Here is an 18,645-nt window from a genome sequence, read left to right on the forward strand (position 1 = left end):
GTTTGGTCTCATTGTTCAACGAGAACGTGCCTGTTATGCAAAGCTCTGGAACCCTGGAGCCTCTGTGAAGAGGCGCCAGCCAAAATGCCTTTCTCCTAGTAGGAGTGTCCCTGCCCCAGGCCTCCACTGTAGCTTCATCCGCACTGTTAGTCACACCGGAAGGATATGGGAATTCCTTGCTCTGAAGACTCACCAAGGGGTAACCTACACAGGGGACAAACTGCCCACTCATCCGGATATGAGAGATGGTGTAGTATGGTCTCAGTGGTGCTGCCTGTTATCTGCGTGGCTTGGAGCAGGTCACCTAACCTTCGTGACCTGAGGTAGACTGAGAATAATACCTATCTACAAAGCTTGTTGTGAACACTAAGTAAATCAACATATATGAAATGCATAACACAATACCTGACTCAAAGGAAGACCTTGAAGAGGGATTGGTTCCCTTCCTCCCTATACTTCCTGGCCAGTTATGTGGTGAAAGGCAGTGAGTAACCCAAAATAGCAGCTCCACAGACAGAAGGGACTTCAGCAGTTTGAATCCCTTTGACAATCCTAAGAATTGACTAGCTAGCCCTTACTTAAGCTCCTCCCCGTCCAAAAAAGATTTCACCATTTTATATTCCAAAGAAGTCTGTATCCTTTAGGGAGAGTTCTGATCACTAAGACTTTCTTAAAGTCCTGTCTAGACCCTGAAGAACCACTGTCTCCTTATCTCCTGCCAGTACATTAGCATGAGGAAGAGATCTTTGAACAACATCTGATGCCACACTCACATCATGTTTGTCACAATGGGGTATGAACTCCTCCTACAGAGTAAGGAGAGGCACTCAGCCAAGGAGCATGGCTGGGCTCTAGCTCCCAAATCTGATTAAGTGTGATCCTGGTCATTTCCCTTTCTGGGTCACAGTTTCCTCATTTGTAAAACGGAAGTTAGGCCAGATTTCTTTCCTGTATTCCCTTTTATGAATATGCCAGTGAGTTTGTTTCCCACAGAAGATTGGCATTTTTATAAACTCTCAAAAAGATATTAAAACATAAAGACAAATTTCAGATTTACTGTGAAAATAGATTTCATTATATAATATATACTTTTGTTTGAGTTTTGCTATCCAATTAAGATAAAATCTGTCTATGCTATAACCCGAAGAGATCACAGCATTTGACATTTAAAAATTTTGCAGATTCCACGGTACCTGGATGGCTCAGTCAGTTGAGCACTTGACCCTTGATTTCGGCTAAAGTCATGATCCCAGGGTCATGGAATCGAGCCCCGCATCAAGCTCAACACTGAACATGGTGACTGCTTAATATTCTATGTGTGTGTGTGTGTGTGTGTGTGTGTGTGTGTGTGTGTCCCCCTCTGCTCCTATCCCCTGCTCATGCACTCTCTAAAAATTAAAAAAAAAAAAAAATTATTACTTGCAGGTTCCTTCCAGTACTGAAAACCAAAAACTATTAACACCTTGTTTCCAAACTTGGGGATTCTGGTGACTTCATTTAGTTTATTAATACTAAGAGCCTCTATTATTGGCAGGCTCAAGGCTCACTCTTGCTAAACCATCTCTCATATTGAAGGATATGTGAAAAATATTTTCCACAGTGCAAGAAAAGGGATCTGTATCAATCACTGAGGAAAAGGCTAGAGATGTCTTAGGAGTGTCTCAAGACTGACTTCTAAATATTTCCAAGATTCTGTCCACTTCTTTTTCAGTGCCTACTTGATCATCCTCTGCATTTTTCAATCATGAGGGCATTGCTCTACTCTCTCTGACTTTACACTGTTCATTGTTCCCCTTCCCCCCAAGTTCAGGGTGATGCTTTAGCAGAGACGGCTCTGCCTTGAAACAAGCCAAGCTATAATGCAATGTTGACAAAGATCTTTTTCAAGTTTACACATCCTGTGCGATATTACCCCAAAGGTCACCATCAGGTGAGAGGGACGACCTTAAACAAGAAAGAAGTTCAAGAAACGGTGCTAAATCAAATGACTTAGAGAACATCTGATCTGCTTTTTCCTTACCAAACTCTGAAAGCTAAACAAGCACCAGGCATCCAGGACTGCTCCTTTGGGGCTGGACACTTCAACAGCGCGTTCACTTGAAGTGCCTTCAGATTCACTTCAAATTAATCCATTGCTTGGAGAACTCATCATACCCTCCACCCCCATTCCGTTGGAAATTTTCCACCAGCTGCCGGCATTGACGACAGAGGTTCCCGGCTCTTCCTTTCCGGGTCCTCAGGGTCTGCAGCTGTGACTGCAGCAGGGCTTAGTCCCTATGGGGTTCAGGTGCGCTGGCCCCTCTTCAAGCAACGTACGACTACGAGGGGAGGTGCGGGACCGCTGCTGGCCCTGCCAAGAACTTAACCCCGGTTCCTATCGGCGGACCTCTTTCCCGGAGATGCCGCCAACCCCTCGGCGTCCAGCGGACCACTCAAACCACCCGCCGGGCACTTCCGGGAGGAGAGGAACTGGGCGGTCTGGCGCATGCGCACTCTACACCCACCGCGCGGCGCGCAGGTTCCCGCCTCGCGGGCTGGCTGCGGTCGGGGGAGGCGGCCCGGCTTGCGTTTTAAAGGGATGGTTCTAAGATTATTCTACCGTACCTAGCGTAGTTGAGGCCACTCGACATCCTTTATGGTGTACTGTAAGTCACTCTCATCTTTGTTTTTAAATACACATATTTTTTGAAAGAAAGGTAGTGCGGATACACAGTTTTTTAAAAAAGAAGCAGGTTGTAACAAAAAGTTTATGAAGAAAAGTAACAGTGCCCTGCTCATCCCCTCCACCTTTCTTCCTTCCATTTTCAATTCCTCCCTCCCGTCCTTCCTACCAGTGTTACCTTTTTTTTTTTTTTAATGCTTATTTATTTATTTTGAGAGAGAGAGAGCGGCCTATGTGCAAGCAAGGAGAGGGGCAGGGACAAAGGAGAGAGAGAGAATCGTACAGGGCTCAGTCTCACAAACAGTGAGATCATGACCTGAGACAAACCAAGAGCTGGATGCTTAACCAGCTGAGCCACCCAGGTGCCCCAAGGATTCCCAGTTCTAACACGGTTAAGATAAAAACTTAACAAAAGACAATTTCGGGGCGTCTGGGTGGCGCAGTCGGTTAAGCGTCCGACTTCAGCCAGGTCACGATCTCGCGGTCCGTGAGTTCGAGCCCCGCATCGGGCTCTGGGCTGATGGCTCGGAGCCTGGAGCCTGTTTCCGATTCTGTGTCTCCCTCTCTCTCTGCCCCTCCCCCATTCATGCTCTGTCTCTTTCTGTCCCAAAAATAAATAAAAAACGTTGAAAAAAAAATAAAAAAAAAAAAGGACAGAACTCTTTCAGAGTTCTTAGTATAAACAAGAAAAGAGGCATATGGAAAAGAAAATATATGCATAACTTTGCCCAGGATATGTTAATGAATTTTATAATTTTTAATGCTTTTTTGTTCTTTATAGACTTTTTCAATTAGTATATATCTATTATATAATTAGACAAAATAAACTAAAGGAAGTTGTAAATGAATATATGCTACCCCCCCCCAAATCTGCATAAACATTAGGAAAAGGGGAAATTCATGTGTAACTGTACTGTGTATTGTGCATGCATTTTTATCTTGTTCTGTCTGTGTATGTAGAAATTATATTTCCTTTATACTTTTTGGTATTTTACACCTTTTCTATAGTGAGTATGTAGTTTTTTTTTAATTAGATAAAGACAAAGTGATCCACCATAATAATAATTGATAGGCAAGGATCTCAATAAATGCTAAAAGCATCAGGTGGAAGGTTATTGGGAATATTCACAGGGTCTCAAATATCACCCCACAAATTATGAATTACAAGCAGAAATGGGTTTCTTTACAATGGTAAAATCTGGAGGATGTTACCTTGACCAAGTAATCACATTCACGTCACCAAAATGAGACAATTTGGCATCATTTCCCTCCTGGTGCAATATCCTGAACAGGATACAACATCACCTGTGAAATAGTCTTGTCCAGTATTTTGATTGGAACCTAATATACTTTTGAGGAAACATTCAGACAAATCCAAATTGTGGGACATTCTGCAAAACAACTACCTTGGGTTTTTTTAAATGTCATGAAGGACAAAAACAAAACAAAACAAAACAAAAAACAACCAAACAAAAGAACTAGAAAGCTGTACTGGTATAAAGGAGTCTAAAGGGAGGGATGGGACACTATATGGCATTATTGGGGCAATTGAGGAAATTTCAATACGTACAGCATATTAGCTAACATTGTTTCATTTTTTTTTTGAGAGTGATAATAGTGTTAGGTTGTATAGGAGAACACCCTATTCTTTTTTTTTTAATTATTTATTTTTTAATTTATATCCAAGTTAGCATCTAGTGCAACAATGATTTCAGGAGTAGATTCCTTAATGCCCCTTACCCATTTAACCCATCCCCCCTCCGATAACACCTCCAGTAACCCTCAGTTTGTTCTCCATATTTATGAGTCTGTTATGCTTTGTCCCATCTCCCTGTTTTTATATTATTTTTGCTTCCCTTCCATTATGTTCATCTGTTTTGTCCTCATATGAGTGAAGTCATATGATATTTGTCTTTCTCTGACTAATTTCACTTAGCATAATACCCTCCAGTTCCATCCACGTAGTTGCAAATGAGAATGCCCTATTCTTAGGATACACATGCCACACTACTTAGGAGAGAAGCATTATGACTCAGCAACTTTTCAGTGGCTTGAGGCAGGTGAGGAATATATATTTTTCAGGTGTGTATGTATATGGAAAGAAAGAGATAAAGTGAATGAGATGAAATGAACAGCTAGTGAATCTCGGTGAACAGTAGGTATGTTCGTTAGATGATTCTTTCAGCTTTGCTGTAGGTTTGCAGTTCTCCCGAGTAAAAAGTTGGGGAGAAGGTACAGGAGTAAAGACGCTCACAGTCAGCTCCACCAGGAGACGGCTTTTCATCATACCCGCCAGTGGAGGACCCTGAAACCTTAGGGCTTTGCGAAGGAACCAACCAGATTACTGCAGGCTGCTTTTCAAGCAGCTTTCCAGCGTGGCTGGATTCAGAGCGGGCTAATTGTGGGATGATGTCAGGACACAAAAGATGGACAGATTCCAGTTTGTCTGGTACTGAATAAAAAATAGGTCCTATATCTTAGACAGCCCTGATAAGGCGCCTCCAGGGATATGAGTAATGGTCAGACCCAGGGGATGAACCAGGGCTAAGAAAGCTGGACAATGGAGAGCCCAGAGCACCGTGACAAGGAAATTCTTCCCCTGAATTGCCTTTTCCTATTGAGATAAGATAGTTCACAATAAAGCGCTGCATCAAACCCAGCGAGAGCAGTCGCCACTCAGGCCTGTGAGCCACAGGACTGCGTGCCTGGCGCTGTGGGCACCTGGATGGTCTCCAGAGGGCCTCGGGGGGGAGTCATTGACCTTGGACCCAGAAGGCCTGGTGGTGAATCCCAGTCTCACCACTCCCCAGCTGTGAGACTGATTCCTGCTATTCTTGTTCACAAGAAAGTTCATTCCTCTCCTATCTGCCTTATCGGTGGGCCACAAAACCTGAAAACAAACCATGAAAGGCCTTTTCAACTCCTAAAGGCCAGTAAAATATTGGTCATCATCATTACCTTATAGGAATGAAGTAGTTTGTTTTATAGCTTCTCTCCCCCCCCCCCCACCCCTTAGGGTCCAAAGTGAGTTGGGCCTTGAGTACATTTGTATTGTGAAATTGTGTGAGTAAAGCCCCTTTGAACCTCTGAGGAGGCAGGATTGAGATACTTTGAGATGCTCACTTTCTCCTGGGCAAAGAAAGAGTAGCAGAAGATGTCACTGCTTTGGGATACCTTACCCAGGAAATAGATCCCCCCCATAGACAAGTGGTGACTCATCCACGCTGTCCCGAGCTAATGAGTAACTGAGTGAACACTGGGAGTGCGGGTCATTGTGCTGCACTGGAGGGGAAGCGGGGCCTCCTCCTTAGTCCGAGCTGTGGACCTTGGCGTCTCATGTGAGGTAGAGCAGAACCGGGAGAGTGGAATGGGAGCAATGCCTTTGACCTTCAGGAGGAGAGGACTGAGCTGCTACAGAGAAGAGTGTAACTTACTGCAAGCGAGAACAGTCACGTGGGCCTGCCCCAGCTGCTGTGGTTGCACGGAGCTCCCCGACACTAGAGTTATTCCAACCCAACTCCATCACCCCTCCTTGAATAGGTTTTGGGAAAGATGCACCATTGCCCAGAGAGTTGGATCAGATGATATGCCACGGCTCTTCCAAACTTAAGAATCTGAACTCCTTTTGTCTAGCCAAGAATTTGGATGAATCTGTCCTCTGCTCACTAGCCACATGACCTTGGACATGTTTATTAGCTTTCCGAGCCTTCATTTTCTCAGCTATAAAATGAGGTTATTATCTCAAAAAATTGTTATAAGCATCAACAGAGATAAGGAATGATTCCTGGTGAAATCATAAACGTCTTCTCCTGTCTCTGTACCTTACCCAGTTCTGGGGTGACCAGGTGAGTGCCTGGAGTGGCTGTCCCATGGGTCAGAGCAAAGGTCACATGTGCTTGAGGAATCAGCACTAAATCAGATTTCACTAGCCATCCTCCCTCCAGAGTGTTCCCTTTGGCTCTTTTTGTCTTCCCTATCTCCTGTCTTTAATCTCCCCTTCTTCCTTTCCCTTGTGTTCACTCAGCTAGCACTTTCTGAGAGGTTCTCTGTCCCAGATACCCTGCTGGCTGGGGCAGTGCATGAATCACATGCAGTTGAGAATGTGAGCAGTGTCTTGCCTGGTGCTGACAGAGAACGGAAGAGGAGGGCCGTGCTCTAAGGGAGGCCTGTGCTGTGGGCTTACAGAGGGGCGGTCCTTTGGCGGGGGCAAGGCTAGAGGAGTGGTGGCCAGACAGGGGAAGTTTACACTAGGAATAAGATGTTTGAGCCTGTCTTTGAAGAACAGATAATGACTTTCTACACAGAGAAGATGAGGGGTGAGTATAAACAAGCATACGGGTCTGTCTTGAGCCCCATGGCCTTTGGTTCTCTGCCCCAGTCCTTAACCAGCTCCTTCCCTCTGGTCAGCTTCTACAAGCAGCTTCCTTTTTTTTTTTTTTTGAGGTAGGCAGAGGGAGAGGAAGAATCTTTCTTTTTTTAATTTTTATCTATTTTTGAGAGAGAGCGAGTGAGCATGCTGGAGTGGGGGAGGGGCAGAGAGAGAGAAGGAGACACAGAATCTGAAGCAGACTCCAGGCTCTGAGCTGTCAGCACAGAGCCTGACGTGATGCGGGGCTCGAACTCACAAACTGAGATCATGGCCTGAGCCGAAGTTGGACACTTGACTGACTGAGCCACGCAGACACCCCAGGCGGCTTCTTTCTAAGCAAGATGATGTGAAAGCTAGCCACAGTTCCTGGAATCACTGCTGCCTGCTCACTGGGGGCTGTAAAACATCACTGTGAAATAAAGGGAGTAATTCTTAACCCTGGCTGTGCCCTAGAATCACCTGTGGTTTGTTTTCGTTGTTTTAATTCAGGTTTCCTGGCTCCACCCTTTATATATTCTGATTCAGTGTATCTGGAACAGCCCCCCCCCCCCCCCCGGTTATTGGTATGGCCTGCTCTCACAAATCCAAGGTAGAAATATTGTCACACCCACTTTGTTTCTCCAGTCTCTCACTAAAGACTGCCCATGGTTTACCTCAGGAAGCTCAGCATCCCCTCGTAAAGATCTCCAAGTCTTGCTTCAGTTCGCTGAGAACCCGAAAGACTCAGATAGTCCAAAAAGTGAAGGTGCTGCGATGGGGTTAGGTGGCATTCTTCCAGCCTCCATTCCCAGAGGAGAGAGGACGGATGATGAACGGTCCACTACTTATCAATCTTCCCCATGCCCCACTTTCCCCATCTGCGAAATGGGAATAAAAACAGTCCTTACTTCATAAGATGGCAGTGAAGACTAAGGGAGCACGGAGCACACAAGAGCACACAGTGAGCACTCAGTAAATGATGGCTGTGGCTGTAGAGGCAGCCAGGCCAGCCTGTTGTTAGGGGGGTGGGCTCTGGAGCCAGACTCTCTGGTTCGCAGCCTAGCAGCTGCTCTCGGTATAACCTCCATGCCTGGGTTTCCTTTTCCGCGCAATAGAAGTGGTCGTGACTCCCTCCCAGAACTGATACTGAATGTTATTAAATCAATGAATAAGTGCAAGGCACTGAATTCAATGCTGGGCAAACACTTAAGAAAGGTTAGCAGTTACCATTACTTCTGCTGTGATCTCTCGCTGCCTCATGGTGTCACTGTTGGACACCGATCCCCTCGGTTCTCAGCTGGTGCGCGCCACCTGCTCCCCACAGCCTTTCAGGCCCAGCTGGGGCCCTTGGAACAAGGGACAGCAGCCTCCCCCTTTCCTAATCATGGCCAAGGGTACCCTGACTTGGTCTCCTAAAATAGCAGTTCACCTACACAGCCTCCTCCCGGGGAGACCAGCTAGCTGAGCAAGGCTGAGTCAGACTGGTTCCAGCCCCTCCAGCTGGCGAAACCTGAATCTTCACTCTCTTCCCCACAGAGACCCACCCTGCGCCCACAGCTTTTCTGTCACCGTCTTGGAGTCTAAGGATCTGAGCATATCCCTTACCCCAGTGAGGTTACTCTTTGAAGGAAGTTACCAGGGTGAGTCCTGGGGCCCCACACCCCATTTTGTTCAGAAGGCTGTCTGTCCTCTGTGGTGCCAAGTGACTGACTCAGGAAGATTCCCCAAGAGATTAATTACCACGTGCCAATACGTGCCCTTGTGGTGGAACCACGGCCAGGGATCCTCAGGCACTTTTTTGTTTCCTAGAGAAGAGGGCAAAACCCCACACATCTACTGTCTGCTTCGAAATCACGTCATGTGCAATTTTTACAAACCGCACGTGTGATTCTAATAAGCAGCCAAGGCAGAGAATCACTGAAATAAGAAGACTGACACCTAATGGTTATTAATACTCACCTGTGCAAATGGCTGTGTGCTTATTCCCCAGAGGCTGCCATCCCCAGAACATTTTGATCCTAAAATATTGGAGCTAAATCCGTCCTTTGAGATCAGCTGACTCGATGATTACCAGACTCTGTGCACAGCCAAATCATCAGGTTGGTCTGTTTATCATATAGATTCTCACGTATTGCTGATGCACTGGGTCTGGGAGTGGAGAGGGCGGGGACCCCAAATCCTACTGAGATGCAACAAGGAGGGGACCTGTGTGGAGGGTGTGGACAAAGTGAATGGAAGGCTACCCACACAGTCGTGCCCCGGCAGGGAGTTGTTAGAGGCAAGGGCGGCATCCCAGGTAGAATCAGACAGTTGGCATCAGAAGCTGGAAACACAATGCAGTTCTCAAAATTAAATCTTTTTTTAAAGTATTTATTTGTATTTTTACCTTTTTTTAACGTTTACTTATTTTTGAGAGAGAGAGAGTGTGAGCAGGGGAAGGGCAGAGAAAGAAAGAGAGTGCGGGCCTCGAATGCAAGAACCATGAGATCATGACCTGAGCTGAAGTCAGTCGCTCAACCAACTGAGCCACCCAGATGCCCCCTCAACGTTAAATCTTAAATCTCTTGCCAATTAATATATCCCCTGTCTGGCTATTGGAGCATAATTTCAGATGGAAGAAAAATGTATGTCTAAAGCAGGAATCCCAATATCAAAACCCTCTGCGAGAGTGGAGGTGAGCCCTGGGAATGCAAGCTAGGAAACCATTGCTGCCAATGGTCAGTGAGGAAAGCCTTGGGCTCCGATGACCTCATGGCTCTTTTCTGTCGCCGGTGACTGGACACTCCCTTCCCTTTGCCCCCCTCCACCCACAGGCATATCAGACAGATGACCACAGGAGCACAGGGGAAAAGTGCTCCCCATCGATAACACACATTCTCATGTGCTGCTGTGGCCTCATCTCCTGAATGTCCTGTGATGTCAGGCTGAGCAAGCCTGAGTGAGGTCAGCGGGAACTCTCTCCCTGGAGACCCAGGAATTTTTTGAAAAGTCGTACAAGGACAAATGCCTGGTCATGCCTTGAATTCTCTGTGTGAAACCTTTAGCTCTGACAGCTCAAGTCCCATTTGCTCCTTGGCTTACCGTGCATGGTTTTGTTTTTCTGAGCAATGTTCGCTGTGAGAGGTGAAAGAGTATTTTCATCTGACTCCAGAGGAGTCAGCAAGGCAGGCTATCCAGCCAAGAAGGAGGTAATTACTGAACCAAACTAGGCTCAAATGCTACTGCCTCCAGAGCCCTTACCTCAGAAGGGGTCTCTCCCACTCCTCTGCATTCAGGCAGTGACCCTAAGTGACCTTTCCTGAGCTCCAAAGAACTCAGTTAGTGATAAGGAACTCAACGTGCAGGGACCAGAGCCTCCTGGGTGTCACCATTCCCAACATAATGCCAGAGCCTCACCAAAGTCCTTTCCCCACATTCTCATGCTCTCAAACCTCTGACCGCTCCCCAACCTTCCCCGCCTCCTACTTAGCTAAATATTTGGGAGCTGAAACAATAGCCTTACTGAGGCAGTGGTGGGCAATTACTGGAAAGCCATGTGATTGTCCAAATTGAACCAATTTGTCAAAGACCGTTTTCCTTTCACTCATCACCTCCCCCACACCCCATGATAAGATAGGGTCCCCAGAGCACAATAATCCTTTCCTGAGATACAATGTAGAGGCTCCTGAGAAAAGGAACAAAAGTGAGGCTAATTTTGGCTTTTCTGGGACTAAAGGAAAGGAGGCAGGCCAGCCCCATCCAGCTCCAGGAAGCCAGGGTGGGCCTTGTTTCGTTGCTCCAGGGTATCTGCTCAGACCACCAGGGGATTTGGAGAACAATGCCAGGAGGGTGGGGAGGAGGGGAGCAGAGTCCTGGCCCTGGCTGCAGTGTGGGAAGCCTGGTCCCAGCTCTGAAGAGGTCTCTAAAATGACAATCTGTGACTTCAGATTTGAAATTGGTTTTAACTGTAAACTCCTCACCACTGCTCCCCAACTAAATCAGTAATGAATTAAGATTTGGGGATCCTGGGGCGCCTGGGTGGCTCAGTTGGTTAAGTGTCCAACTTCGGTTCAGGTCGTGATCTGGTGGTTCGTGAGTTCGAGCCCTGCGTTGGGTTTTGTTGACAGCTCGGGGAGCCTGGAGCCTGCTTTGGATTCTGTGTCTCCCTCTCCTTCCCCTCCCGCTTGCGCTCTGTCTGCCTGTCTCCTTCTCTCTCTCTCTCTCTCTCTCTCTCTCTCCCTCCCTCCAAAAAATAAATAAATATTAAAAAAAAAGATTTGGGGATCCCTACAGACAAGCAGTGGTCTTCATGCTCTTCAGGGCTCTGTGATGCCCCTAAAGTTGTAAGCTACTGTTGGTATGCATCAGCACTTTTTTCCAGGGTGAGGGTCCTTGACTTTCCTCTGATTCTCAAAGGGATCCACCGTCCCCAAAAGATGTGTACCTCTAGGAGGAGTGCGGCACCCAGGCAGAGCTCCTGTCCTTTATGGCAACAGGACAACGCGCAAGCGGGAGGGGAAGGAGAGGGAGACATTAGAATTGGCTGGGTATCAGGTTAAAACGTAGACTATGATTCAGTAGGTCTGGGCAGGGCTCAGAGTGTGCATTTCTGACAAGCTGTAGGTGACTCAGAGTCGGCTGGTCCACAAACCACATGCTTGAGTAGCAAGGCTTGAGGGCTTGCCGTGGGTTTCTTACTCCAAGTCTGGATCAGGGCCATAGCCTCCTAACCCAACTCTCGACTACCTCCCGATGGCCACTGGAAGTGACATAATTCTAATCCCATTCTTCCTCCTTCCCCCCACCCCCACCCCAGCCTCTATGTTAAATAATGGCACTGAAGAATCCATAAACAAAATGTTTCATGATTTGTCTTCATCCTATCTTTTCTCCCATTGTCTCGCTCCACGATTAATTCCGTTCATGCTGGATTACATAAGGACAAGGACTGGGGGGAGCTGGACCAGGGTCTGAATCCTGTTGCTGTCATTTACTAGTTTTGTGACCATCTGAATTCCAGTTCCTTCATATGTACAATAGGAATAAAAATATCTACCTCATGGAGTTACCATGAGCAGCAAATGAGATGGTGTGTGTAGAGCATTTAGCACAGTGCTTGCATGTAGCAAATGCTCAATAAGCAGAAGCTGTTGTGACTTAATCACCTATGCCCTAGAGTTTCCATTTGTCACATAATAATGCCCAGCTTGGATTGTTCTCCCAATCCTACCTGCATCAACTGCCATCTCCTCCTCCCCCTCCCCACCCCCAGGTACCATCCTGTCTTTCACCCAACTGTAACACTATAGGTGATTTCTTTCTCTAGCCTGCCTATAGACGTGGCTAACATAGTTTGGGGCACATTTTTTTTTATTATTAAAAATTTTTTTTCTTTGTTAATGTTTATTTTTTTTTAATTTATTTATGTTTGAGAGACAAAGAGAGACAGCGTGAGCAGGGGAGGGGCAGAGAGAGAGGGAGACACAGAATCAGAAGCAGGCTCCAGGCTCTGAGCCGTCAGCCCAGAGCCCGACGCGGGGCTCGAGCCCACAAACCACGAGATCGTGACCTGAGCTGAAGTCGGACACTTAACCGACTGAACCTCCCAGGCGCTCCCTGAATTCAGTGCTTTAGCTTGAGGGGTTAAAAGGTCTCTACAGTTTGGTTCGTTGGCTAAACCATGGATCTGAAGGTGGCCTACACAAAATGAAGTTAAATGCCAGAACAGCTTTGGCATATTGTAGAGGAAGGTATCCAAAAGCTTAGGGAGACTGGTAGGTTAAAGTCAATTTATCATGTAAGACCTGCTCACCAACATCAGCAGGGCCAGGAGTACAAACCTTTTGCTCTGACTGTGAAAATAAGTTTGTGAAGGGAGCCTCAGCTTCCTTGTGGTCACTCTTGTCTATAGGTCAAACTTTCCAATAGGAACTGCAACCACCAAACTTATATCCCTCATGCAAGGGGATAATGGGATCTCGGAGCGGCAGGTACCAAGTGATAATCACTTAATCACCAAAGACAAGCTGTGTGTGGTTACCATCATGGACAATTGAGCCCAAGCAATAATCACAATATTAGGACTCATAGAGACCTATGGTGTTTAGCTGGTGGATCACGGTCCCTTTGGGGAAGACTGAAAGAAAGATTAACAATGTTAGTAGAGTGCTTCCTCAAGGGAACCTGGTCTCTACTTCATTCATGAGGTTCTAGGTCTGCAAACTGGTTCAAGCCTAGGAATTGATTGAAGGGCCATCATGACTCTGTTTTTGGTGATCCAAGATATACTACTTTTCACTCAACTCAGAACTCTTATGCTCATACATAGGCAAGATTCTATGCTAATTCATGGGCTGTGGTCAGTGGTTTGGCTGGATGGTCAGGGACTTGAAAGGAACATTATTGGAAAGTTAGTGACAAGGAGGTCTGGGAAGGAGGTAAGTGTATAGACCTCTCTGAATGGGCAAAAGATGTGAATGTATTTGTATTCCATGTGAATGTTCACCAAAGGGTAGCCTTAGCAGGGGGAAAATTTAATCAAGTGGATAAGACACCCTATTTTATGGATACCTGTCACCTTATTCCCTCAGTCCTATCATTGCCTACTGGGTTCATGAACAAAGTGGGAATGGTGGCAGAGATGGAGGTCATGCTATGGGCTCAGCAACATGGACTTCCACTCATCAGTGCTGACCTGGCTATAGCCACTGCTGAGTGCCCAATGTGCCAGCAGCAGAGACCAACACTGAGATCATCTTGGGTGATCAGCTAGCTACCTGGTGGCAAACTGATTACATTGGACCATTTCCATCATGGAAACTTTGTTCCATCATGGCACTTTGTTCTTGTTGGAATAGCCACTTAGTCTGGGTGTAGATTTACCTTGTCTGCACACAGTGATCCTGCCAAAACTACCATAGGTGCACTTACAGAATACCTTATCTGTCATCATATTATTCCACACAGCACTGTTTCGGATCAAGGGACTTAACTTTATTGCCAGTGAAATGTAGCAATGGGCCTATGCTTGTGGAATTCACTAGTCTTACCACGTTCCCCCATCATCCTGAATCAGCCGACTTGATAGAATGGTGGGATGGCCTTTTGAAGACACAGTTACAGTACCAGCTAGGTGACAATATCTTGTGGGGCTGGGGTAATGTCCTTTAGAATGCTGTATGTTCTTTAAACCAGTATTCAATATCTAATGCTATTTCTCCCATAGACAGGATTCATGGTTCAGGAATCAAGGGGTGGAAATGGGAGTCCCTCCACTCACTATTATTCTTAGTGATCCACTAGAAAAATTCCTGCTTTCTTTCCTCGTGCTCTTAGGCTCCACTGGTCTAGAAATCTGAGTTCCAAAAAGAGGAATGCTTACCCTGGGAAACACAATGATTCCGTTGAACTAGAATTTGAGACTGACACCCAGCCACTTTGGGTTCCATACGCCTCTTTATTAACATGCAAAGGAGGGGGTTATGACTGGCCTAAGCAAAGGAGGTAAACATTTTTAAAGAAATTTGATACATGCAGGCACATTTTCTATCAATTCTTCCTTTCCTTATAGAAAAAGGAAATAAGCACATATATAGAACAAGTCACTTCCAAAGTTCCAAGATAGGTATTTGAGGGATGTGTTGGGTCTCTTTTACATGTCCACTTGGCTAGATCACAGTCCCCAGTTATTCAGCCAAATGTTAATCTAAATGTGGTGTGGAGGTAATTTGTAGATAAGATTAAAGTTCTTAATTGACTTATGTAAGAGACATTATCCTAGATAATCAGTTGGTTCAATGAGTTCAAAGGTCTTAAGAGGGTAGCTGAGGCTTGCCTGGAGAAGAAAGTCACTTGAGAGTTCCAGCTTACCTTTCTTGAAGTTCTGCCCCATAATTTCAGGCTTATCTAGTCAGCCCCCAGAAATACATAAACCAATTCCTTGCAATAAATGTCTTAATATATTCGTATATATCTCCTACTTGTTCTTCTCTAGTTGAATCTTGACTGATAGAGACATTAGAAATGCCTGTCTCTAAAGTCCCTCCTATTTCCCACCTTCTCATCCAGCAGAGAAACCCAAGAGTTAGGGAGCATGAAGTCATGATTTTCTGAAGTAAATGGAAGAGTACCTTGTATTGAAACTCTAGGATTGGGAAAGCAGAGGGACCTTTGTTCCTCTACCTTTGTTCCTGACTAAAATTATGTTGACAAAAGGAACATGAAGTACTAATATAGACTCATTGAAGGATTAATTAATCCTTTTTAATCTTTTTTTTTTAACTTTATTTTGAGAGAAAGAGAGAACACAACTAGGGGAGGGCCAGAGAGAGAGAGGGAGAGAGAGAATCCCAAGCAGGCTCCTCACTCTCAGCACAGAGCCTGATGAGGGGCTCAAACCCACAGACTGCAAGGTCATGACCTGAGCTAAAAAACAAGAACCAGACATTCAATGAACCAAGTCACCCAGGCACCCCTTTATCTTGTTCTTTTTAAACCGAGATATAATGGACATGAACATTATGTAAGTTTTAGGTATATAAAGTATTGATTTGATACATTTATACATTGCAATATGATTACCATCGTAGTTTTAGCTAACATCTCCATCAGGCATGCACATAACATAATTATTATTTCTTTTTTGTGGTGAAAACCCTGAAGATCTAGTCTCTTAGCAACTTTGAAGTCTATAATACAGTATTGACCATAATCACTATCCTGTGCATTATTAGCTCTCCGTGTTGTATTCATCCACTAGTTGCAAGTTTGTAATCCATTTTTTAGTCTAACATTTTTGGGGGAAAGCAAGCTGCATTCTGAAGTGGAAGTCCCCTTTATTCTAGATGTCCTTTATTTTCATTGTTGGGTCTCAGAACCACCTCTCCTCTGTACCCAGTGGCAGAAAGTGGAGAGAGGAGAGTGAGATGCCGGAGGCTGAGTAATTTACAAGCACTAGAAGGGACTTAGACCTGGAGATTTCTGGTGAGAGTGTTGGTAACTCAGCAAAATGGGGTGGGGTGATGCAGGGACTCCGCGGACAGGGGCTATGAAAAGGAAAGAGAGACTATGAGAAGGGAGAGAAAGGCTAGTATTAGAAAAGGACGGGACAACCACAAGGTATAGGTCAGGGCAGTGAGGCTTCAGACTTACACTCAGGGCAAAAGAACAAAGCAAAGGGATTCAATATTTGACTTTCCACACTCCTTATTCTATATAGTTCGCATTTATCACTGCAGCTTTGAGTAAAGAAGTGCTCACCCTTTTCCAGGTTCTGAGGTCTCAAAGAGGAAGGGGGAGACTCCCTCCCCCAAGACCAGTGTCTTCAAAAAAAAAAACAACAAAAAAAATCCGTGTCAGGAATTGGAAGCGCTTTCATTGAGGCTGCCCAGGGGGCACTGAAGGGAACAAGAGAGTAGTGCCTTTTGCATGCCCTTTGCAAAGTGACTCAGAGCGTGGAACTCTGGGTGGAAGTTACAGGGTGACAGATTTCACTTCTGTGAAGAAACGTCTTTTAAATGCTCTTTTTGACTAAAGGGAAATGGGCTGCTTTGGGAGGCTTCTTGTCTCTGAGGTGTTAGTAGGTACTGGGTGACTACCTAGTGGGGGTAGTGCAGGAGGAATTCAGGCGGTAGACTCTGAGGTATTATTCAACGATAAAATTTTCCAGTTATACTGAGATAACTTAAAACAGTTTTTTAACGTTTGTTTTTGAGAGACAGAGACAGTGTGAGCAGGGAAGGGGCAGAGAGAGACACAGAATCCAAAGCAGGCTCCAGGTTCTGAGCTGTCAGCACAGAGCCCAATGTGGGGCTTGAACTCATGAACTGTGAGATCGTGACCTGAGCCAAAGTCGGACACTTAACTGACTGAGCCACTCAGGTGCCCCTATACTGAGATAACTTTAAGAATATCTGGGACCAGGGGGCATTCACTTTCAGATGCCCCCTCTCTGTAAAGAGAACTTTCATGCTATTCTTCCTTTCTGATCTTATATTCTAATAAGCTTTTGCCTGCTGCCCCCCCTCCAAAAAAAGAATATTTGGGACCAAAACCATGAGATATTCTATTATAATCTCAGGGTTAAAACTCATCATAGAGAGGCAGAGATGGGCAGGATCTTTAAAATCGTCTCGTCTAACCTCCTTCCTTCTCCCCTTTTATGTAAGTGAAAAAAGGTAAGGCTCAGAGAGAGGTGACTAACTCAAGGTCATATAGCCAAAAAGTGGAAGATCTGGACTAGAACCTGGAACTTGGAGGCAGATCCGTTCTCTCAATATCTTTGCTGGCCCCAGGATCAAATCTACCCAGCAATGATCTGGAAACGTACCAAGAAAAAAAATAACGGAGACAATTAAACCTTGACAAATGACAGCTTCTTCAGATATCATTTAAACACAAAGAAATATAAGGAACTCAACTGCTGAAGCGCCCTGATAACATCAAGGAAAAGGAGTCATTTCACATAAATCTCAGAGATGATGTCATCTAAACACAAGCAGTTAGTGGAAGTTCCAACTCATTATGAAGGAAATGATTCTTATAAATAGTTTTGATCTAGAGATACTGTTTGGCGTCTTCAAGCCATAGATTCTTGAAATAGGAAGACCTACCATAGAGGTCATCTGACCGGGGCACGTTGGTCCTGCACACACCGGGCAGGGTGAATGCCACTCTCAACTCTGTGTTTCCAGGGTACCTCATACCGGCCACTGCTCCGGCATTTTGAACATTATAGTATGCCAAATTGAATGGAAGCTTTTTCTTTCAAACTGAAAGTCCTTTTTTCCTAATTATAAAATAAACATGCTCATTGTAAAATGTCAAGCAATACAGAGAAGAATAAAAAAGACTTACCAGAAATCTCACCACCCAGAGATAACCATTGTTAGCATTTTGATGAGTATCATTCCATTATTTCTCCATGCACGTGTGCTTATACTTGCACATCCATAGTTTTGTAAAATTGGGACCAGAGTAAAAGAATGGGCAGTTTTGTCACATTCTTTTTTTCACTTTTAGTATAGATCTGTATTTTCACTTTAATGGCTTTATGATAAACCTTAATATGCTGTATGAATAAACCTTAACATAGTGAGCCAGACCCCGACTGATGGATCAGTTGTTCCCAGGCTTTTGCTAACTTGGGGGTTATTTCCTGCTTCAGGGAGAGAGGTCATGTTGGTCACCCTTGGGAGGATGAATCATCTCTGGAGACTAAAAGTAGCTTGCTTCCTCTCAAGTGGTGAGGGGAGTGATTGTGGGGCTAAGGCTCCCTGGAGAATGAGGGGGTCGGGGGAGGCTCCCTGAGAAAGGGAGTATAAGGGGCCTTTGGTTGGCTGGAGAAGCTGCATGCTCCAGATGGAAGCCTCAAGGAGAGGCCGGAGACTGGAGCCCATCTGACGTTGGCTGACTTCTAGGTCAACTTGCAAACCTGCCCTGGAATGCCCAGAGCAATCGCCAGAACAGACGACTGGGCCACCTCCTGGTCCAGGACTCAGCCCGCCCAGGCCAGCCATTGCTCTGGGATCAGAACTCCACTCCTGGCCCCAGCAATAAATGTGGCTCCCTAATTCCTTGGTCACTAAATGAGACCAAAGCTTCATTCACTTCTGGGTTTTTGGGTACCGATTACTTAAACCATTGCTACTCTGTTTCC

At 45.5% G+C, this 18,645-nt stretch overlaps 1 protein-coding gene across 2 annotated transcripts in view; it reads left to right on the forward strand.

Moving 5' to 3' along the window:
* Positions 1–6,854: 6,854 nt before the first annotated feature.
* The window catches only part of ATP13A3 (ATPase 13A3), a 146,552-nt gene continuing 134,761 nt past the window's right edge, over positions 6,855–18,645 (forward strand). Inside the window, exons 1-3 of one of the 2 annotated variants that reach the window (XM_045037110.1) lie at positions 6,872–6,978; positions 8,547–8,650; positions 9,001–9,109. The gene's annotated coding sequence lies outside the window, so the exon portion shown is untranslated. Of the gene's footprint in view, positions 6,979–8,546; positions 8,651–9,000; positions 9,110–18,645 lie in introns of both variants that reach the window. The other variant, XM_045037111.1, reaches the window with a different exon arrangement.

This window comes from Felis catus, chromosome C2 (assembly GCF_018350175.1).
Source record: "Felis catus isolate Fca126 chromosome C2, F.catus_Fca126_mat1.0, whole genome shotgun sequence".
Classification (NCBI taxonomy): domain Eukaryota; kingdom Metazoa; phylum Chordata; class Mammalia; order Carnivora; family Felidae; genus Felis; species Felis catus.